Source organism: Pteropus alecto, unplaced genomic scaffold (assembly GCF_000325575.1).
Source record: "Pteropus alecto unplaced genomic scaffold, ASM32557v1 scaffold72, whole genome shotgun sequence".
Lineage (NCBI taxonomy): Eukaryota > Metazoa > Chordata > Mammalia > Chiroptera > Pteropodidae > Pteropus > Pteropus alecto.
The window spans coordinates 14,250,068-14,258,131 of record NW_006436811.1 but is presented as its reverse complement, the minus strand read 5'-3'; the positions used below and the strand labels follow the sequence as shown (position 1 = coordinate 14,258,131).

At 32.4% G+C, this 8,064-nt stretch overlaps 1 pseudogene; it reads right to left on the bottom strand.

The window, feature by feature from the left end:
* Nucleotides 1-2,579: 2,579 nt before the first annotated feature.
* On the bottom strand, nt 2,580-2,697 carry LOC112481409 (annotated as a pseudogene).
* Between the last annotated feature and the right edge of the window lie 5,367 nt (nt 2,698-8,064).

Below are 8,064 nucleotides of genomic sequence, written 5' to 3'. Positions count from 1 at the left end.
TCACAGTGGCCAAGACATGGAAGCAACCAAAGTGTCCTACGATAGACGACTGGATAAAGAAGCCATGGTACATATATACAATGGAATATTACTCAGCCATAAGAAGAGATGAAGTACTGCCATTTGCAACAACATGGATGGACCTCAAGATAATCATGCTAAGCAAAATAAGCCATACAGAAACAGTTGAAAACCATATAATATCACTTATATAGTGAGATATAAACCTAAAAGCAACAAATGAACAGGACAAACAGAGACTCATGGACATGGACAGTAGACTATTGGTTGCCAGAAGGTTGCAGGGAGGGGTAAGCGGGGAGGTAGATGGGGTAAAAGGGGTCAAATATGTGGTGATAGAAAGAAACCTAACTACGGGTGGTGAACACACAATGCGATATACATATTACTGTTAAATTATACACCTGAAACTTACTGGATTTCATTAACCAATGTCATCAAAAAATAAATTAATTTAAAAGTAATAATAATAATAAAGTGGTATGATGCTTATTAGAACAATCTGGAAAAATTAATTAAAATTGTAAATATATGCATAATTTTTTACCCAGAAATCAACTTGTAAAAATGTATCCTATGAAAATAATGGTTATATGCAAAGATGTATGTTCAGTGATGTTTACTGCAGCATCAATTATTATTATATCAATTAATAGGAAACTAAAAAAAAAAAAACAATTGCATAAAACAGTATGTATATAATTTATATTGTTGGGACTATACCATATAGACATGTGATATATTCAACAATAACAAGTTGTTGTCATAAAATAAAGCATAAAGAAGGTATGTTTGAATAAAGCTGGTAGAGTAAGAAAATGACAAAAATGACAACAGATGGTGACTCAACTACACAGAAAGCAATTAAGAGTAACAGAAAGTAAATAAGAAAGTTAATTTGATAAAGTATCTTCTCTAATCTGAGCATCTCTGCTGGCATAAAATTATATAAATAATTATATCAATGTGGTTTTATGTTTGCAACAAATTTACAAGTAATATGTATAATAATATTAGTATAATAAAAGGAAAAAAGGGAATTGAGCTATGTGGGACTAACATTTCTATATTTATTGGATATATGTTAGTATAAATCTGAAATGTAATCTGAAAAAAATTAAGATATATTTTAAGCCAAAGATCAACCGCTATAAAAAAAAAGATTCAAACAAATATAGGAAAAATAATTTCAAGGAATTAAAATGTTACACTAGTCCTTATTCTCTTAAGGAAAAATAAAGCTGTAATAGAAGAACAGAGAGACAAAAAAGACATAACACAACAAAAACAAAAATTAAAACAGCAAAGTTAATCTCACCTATTTCAACAACATTTTAGATTCCCACCTATAGTACATAAGGGTTCTAATTTCTCCACACTCTCACCAACACTTAACAAATATTAATATAATAACTATCCTAACAAGTAAGATGATCTCATTATGGTTTTGATTTGCATTTACCTAATAATTAGTGATGTCGAACAACTTTTCACACAAATTTTGGCCATTTGTATGTCTTTGGAGAACTGTCTATCAAGTTCTTTGTTCATTTTTAATCAAATTATTTATTTTTTTGTTGTTATTGAGTTTTAAGACTTTTTTACATATTTGGATATTAACCGCTTATACATACATGGTTGGCAAATATTTTCTCCCATTCAGTCATTTGCCTTTACCTTCTGTTGACTGTTTCTTTTGCTATGTAGAATCTTTTCATTTTGATGTAGTATCACTTTTCTAATTTTTTGTTGTTGTTGCCTGCACTTTTGACGTCATATACAAACAACAACAAAAAATCATTGCTATGACAAATGTCATCAAGTTTTATACCTATGTTTTCTTCTATGATATGCAATTTCAGCTCTTATATTTAAGCCTCTAATCCATTTTGAGTTGATTTTTGTGTATGATCCAAGATAAGCACACAATTTCTTTTTGTTGCATGTGGATATCCAGTTTTCCTAACATTGTTTGTTGAAGAAACTATCCTTTCCCCATTGTGCACTCTTGGCACCATGTCAAAAAGCAGTTAATTGTATATGTGTGGATTTATCTGGGGGCTCTCTATTGTGTTCCACTGATCTAAATGTTTGTCTTTATGCCAGTACCATACTATTTTGATTACTGTAGTTTTAAAATACATTTTGGAATCAGGAAGTGTGATGTCTTTAGCTTGTTCTTTTTACTTAAAGACTATTTTGGTCTTCTAGGGTCCTTTGTGGTTCTATATGGATGTTAGGATTGTTTTTCTTTATTTCTGTAAAAAAAAAAAAAAGTGTCATTGCGATTTTGATAGGGACTGTAGTAATGTGTAGATAGCTTTGAGCAGTATGCATATTTTAACAATATCAAGTCTTTCATTCCTTGAATGTGAGATAGCTTTCCATGTAGTATTTTCATTAATTTCTTTCATCAGTGTTTTGTAGTTTTATTTTATTTTATTTTAGTTATTTGTTTGTTTGTTTATTTTTTAGGTGAGGCAATCCTTGGTTGACCCCACAGACTATAAGGACTTTGTCAGCTTACAATTCCTTAATTTTTTTTTTGTATTTTGTTATGCCTACAGCACCTGGTCTTCTAGGTGGTCTCCCATCCAAGTACTAACCATGCCCAACCTTGCTTAGCTTCCGAGATCAGATGGGATCAAGCTTGTTCAGGGTAGCATGGCCATAGACAGTGTTTTTTAGTTTTAATTGTACAAGTCTTTCACCTTCTTGGTTAAATTTATTCTTAAATATTTTATTCTTTTTGATGCTATTTTAAATGTGATCGTCTCTTAATCTGTGGTTAGTACATATAAACATAACTGATTTTTGTATGTGGATTTTGTATCCTTAACTTTATTAAATCCATTTATTGTTTCTAATAAAGAAATAAAAGACATTCAAATAAGAAAGGAGAAATAAAACTATTTCTGTTTGCAGACAATATGATCTTAAACATATAAAACTCTGAAGATGCTATAGGATAGCTCTAACCTTTAAGGCTAATTAGTACCACTATTTAAATGTGAGCTACCTCAGGTCTCTATTAAAATTTTCACATATCCACAGTATCTCTCCTCTCAGAATTTGTTTCTGATCAGAATTTGTTTCTGATCAGAATTTATTTCTGTCCTGTGTGGCATCTGGGAATTGATTCTTCAGCTTACAGTTGCTTTTCCCCAGCAGCTCTTTTTGACGGCCCTCCTAGAATCTCACCTTACACATGTGCAGGTTAGTATTCAGCCAAAGAGTCAAGTGATCCTCTATGAAGATCTTTCAAGTTTTCTCTGAGTAGAAAACTTCCAGCATTCTGCCTTCGTATTCCAACAACTTTAGTTTCTTTGAATTCTGACTTCTGTATCTACTCGACAAAACTTTCCTATTCTACTTAATTTCCCATCTGGCATTGCAATTTTGAGAAGAACTCAAGCACGAAAGACAGGGTAACTAGCATTTACCATGTTTGATTACTACCCTCATTGATCCAAGTACATAGCTGGCCTTTTCCCAAGGTGTGAAAAGAGGTATTTCTCATATTTTGTCCAGTTTTTACTACTGTTGTTGCTGTACGTTGTGGTAAGACAGAGTCTAGGCTTCACAACTCTATAACAGCTAGAAGCAAAAAGTATTTCTCATACTCAAATTTAGTTGTTCAAGGGTGCTTATATCTTTGCCCAGACAAAAACTCTCATGTTTATGAGCAATATTAAAAAAAAAAAACACTCTGTATGTATTATTTCTAAATATTCTAGACTAAAAATGGTGACAAATATCAACTTTATTAGAGGGATAACTGATGCCACAATTTACACCTTAAGTTATCTTACATTTGGGGCTTGCAGAGTTCCTAACATATATTTGTCAGTCATATAACTTTTAATCCTCAAATACACTTGGAGCTATTATTATGTTTTTAAACATGATAAACTGCAACCTATGGATAGCAATATATTTTTTGTTGGATATTAGGAAAGCATCTATGTGCAAGAAGCAAGGACAAGTTAAATAAAGCATTTATAATTAGGAGAGCAGTCTTTTTCAACTGTGGCAAAATATACATGCTTACGTGTGTACATGCACATTCATGCACACACACTATCCTCACTCATTGATACCCCATGCAAAAAAAGTTAATAAATAATAAAACTTCTTTTCAGTCCTTGACATAGCTACCATCATTTTCCTGTTTATTCACAGAAGTTAGTTATGACTCTATTAACACATTTTACTGTCAATCTGGAACACGTCTCTAATGACATAGATTTTTAAACAAAGCCATCTGCATTTCTTTCTACCAGGATGCATATTTTACAAAAATTATTTTAGTATTAAGTTTAAATAATATCAGGGCTTAGCATGTGAAATCTATAAAATTTAAACCAATTTTTTTAATTTAACATATGAACTATAACATATTAATATACAATCAATTCTAAAATAATTCCAGTTATAAAATAATTACATTTAAAAAGTTTAGACTGAAATATAATTTTAACTCTAAAATGTAATCCAAATCTTATTTTGTCTATTTGCATGTGTTCACAGTGGAAAAGAATTTTCATTTTTTGTAAAGCAACTATGACTATCCTCAGTTTATCATCTGTTGTACTTATTCAAACATTAATCCTTTTGTAAGAAAAATGTTTAAGTAAAAATAATAACTATATATGTATTTACACACACACAGACACACACCTCTCCCAAGCCATTAGAACATGATCACTTCTAGGTTTCCTAATAGTTTACCATTCCCCATTACATTCTAAGGAGGGTACAGAAATCTAGCAAGGATAACTATCAGATTCCTGGAGCAGTACTTCAACTGGGAGACCACCAGAGCCTCTGCTGGCTTCGTCAAAGGTTAGAATCCAAAGGTAGCAGGAAGATGAGTAAATCGTGATTGGTTCCATCACTTTCTTTATGGATGGGGTAGCACTAGCTCCTCCCATAACAGGCTGGGAGAGCAATGATCTAAATCTTGTGATTGCTGCTATGTGATATGTCATGTAAGTGCCATAATCTGTAGATCGGCATTCATGGTTGGGGGAAGCGTGTCCCCTCCTATAATATAATCCTGGAAAGAATTATACATGTGATTATATCTTCTATGACATGGTGGGTGGGTGAGCTGTTTCTCTACCTCAAATCTCTATCACATTTCATCGCTTTAAGTAGTTAACTCTAGCTGGTTTCCATGGAGCTTTGCACAGGCCAGCTTCCAGGTTATTGGTCTTAAAACATGAATCCTTTCTCTCACAATACTGGTTTTAAAATCTTCTGTAGTATAAACTGTTTGCAGATTTTCACACTTGTGAATTTTTAAACTATTTTATGTTTCAGTGTAGTCTGCAAATTAAGCTAATATTTCCATTTTAACTTTTACTATAGCATAAACAATGTTAATGTTTCTATATTGTGTACATAGGGTTTAATGTTATCACTAATTCTAAAATATTTTAAAATTTATCATTTGCATAATATTAGATGTTTAGCTTTTCTGATTATTATTACAGAAAACATTGTAATAGAACATAACATTTGACTTATTGACTCAAAAAGTGCAGTCACAAAAGGAAAAAAAAAATAAGCAACGAAATTAGGCAAATCTAAGCTTCTCTAAATTTTAATCTATATCCTAACTGAATCTGCTGGTGATAATTACAAGTTACATCCAGCTTCTGTGTATGTACTGGCATCTGCCGTTCCCTCAGCCAGAATTCTTGATGATGAGATTCCACTTCCTATAGTTTCCTTTATTTGACCTCAGACTTGTTCATCTGCCCTCTTACCTTCTCTCATACTCTCTGGGTGCATGCAGAAATAATTTCCATGTTGCCTGGAAATACCTCTCCATTCTATTGTCCTTAGGCAGGAGGCTAGGGGAAGAGGAGCATCGGCAGGTCAACCTATCTGGGTGTTTCAAAAAGTGCCCTTTTTCTTGCCTCCTTCTACCTTTATTTTTCCTTTGTTCTTCTATCACCAGAAGGAGTGGTTCATTGGCTACTTATGAGGATATACACTGCTTATTTCTATTTTAGGTTTTTCCTACCTTTTGTCTACTGTGAAACTCTATGATCCATATTGAGCAAATATATCTGTAATTATGTAAAAGGAGCTATCGAAATTTAGAAAATCTATTTTTCTCACTTTTATTTATCTATTGCTACATAACAGTCCACCCTAAAATTTACTAGGCTAAAATAAGAACCATTTAATATTTCTAAACGACTCTGTAGGTTAATTAGGCACAGTTGGGAAATTCTTCTGCTTCATAAGATGTCTAATGAGGCACTCATCTGAAGGTTCAACTGTGCTGGAATGTTCAAAATGACTTCTGTACTTGGCTGGCAAGTGATGTTAGCCATTGGCTTAGAACTGAGAGCTGCTGACCGCAAATCCTTGTTTTCCCTGTGGCCTCTCCATGCAGTTGCTGTTTTCTCAAGGCTCAGACTCAGAGGTTAAGCAGTATCACTTTTGCCAAATTCTGTTAGTCAAAGCATATCACAGGGCCAGCCCAGATTCAAGGAGAGTGAGAACATACTCTACCTCTCGATGAAAGAAAATGGCAAATATCTATTTTTTTCCTTCTTTAATTTCCAAATCCTTCATTAAACCTAATTCCAAGGATGCTGAATCACTCAGGACCATCTCCAAACCTAATCTGATAGTGAACACCCAGCACTAAGTTTCTTGTTCTAATCCTTTTCTGAGAAATTCTAAATTTTTAATTCAGTGTGTTTATATTAAGATGTAAGAGTAATAAAATGTGTCTATTTCAACTTCAAACATATTATCCAATCAATTCAATTAAAATCAGGGCTACACCTTTGAGAACAAGAATCTATCCTGTAAAACTTCAATTAGAAGAGTTTTAGATATTCTGGAACTTCCCCAAACTAGTAATTGCTATCATCATGAAACGTTGTCTGTGATGAAGTTCCACTGACAACCATGCATAATAATTTGGGCTGTCCCTACTAAGTTCATATGTAGTGGGAAATTATTTAAGCAAGAAGAGCAACATGTTTCCCATGTGTCCTTTGGAAACATTCAGGAAAGGTCTCTTTCATAAAGAAGTCCTAAGCATCAGAAGGACAGAAGTAGAAAAGGAGGGTAATAATTTAATTTCAAAGTCATAATTGAGAATATTTTCTGATATTGACCTCTTGGAATAATAAATATTTGTTATTAAATAAAAATTAACTTTAAGAAACATGAGTGATTATTAATGAATATAAGTATTCTAAGACATTAATCTCTTGAATATAGGTATGATGATCACTCTCGTGCTATTAATATTGGGGCCTCTTTTGATGTTATTACTCTCAGAACTACTTACTATATCACTGCTATACCTATACTGCTTTAGATTTACATGAGAACATTAGCAGGTTTGGAAAATTCTTAACAATAAATTATCCTTTTCTAAAATGTTCACATTAATGTTCCAGGCCTCTATTTATTCTATAACTTCAAATTTTTCATGTGGATAAAATTATACAGTATAAATCTTTTGGGAATTGACTTATTTTCATTTAGCATAATTCTCTGGAGAGACATACATGTTGGTGTACATATTAATAGTTCCTTCTCTATTGCTGAGTAGTATTCCATTACATGGATATACCAGAGATTGCTCAGCCATTCACCTGTTGAAAAATATCAGGACTCATTCCAGTTTTGGGCTTTGATGAAAAAAACTGCTATAGATATTCATGTACAGGTATTTTGTGGACATACATTTTTATGTTTCTGGTATAAACCCAAGAGCTATGGCTACACCATGTGGTAGTTGCATGATTATATTTTTCAAGAAACTGCTAAACTGTTTTCAGGAATAGGTTTAAAACGAAATTATTTTTGACAAACTGGATGTGGCAACCGATATTTTTTGTATGACAATAATTGAGTTTGTAGATAAATGTAATGAGAATTCGTGAAGATCTTTGGACTCATTAAATAGCTTTGTCACTGCATTATTTTATTGTATAAAATATTTTCCTAAGAAATCTTAAATAATTACCCCATATAATAAATGTTTGTATGCTAAGCAAAATG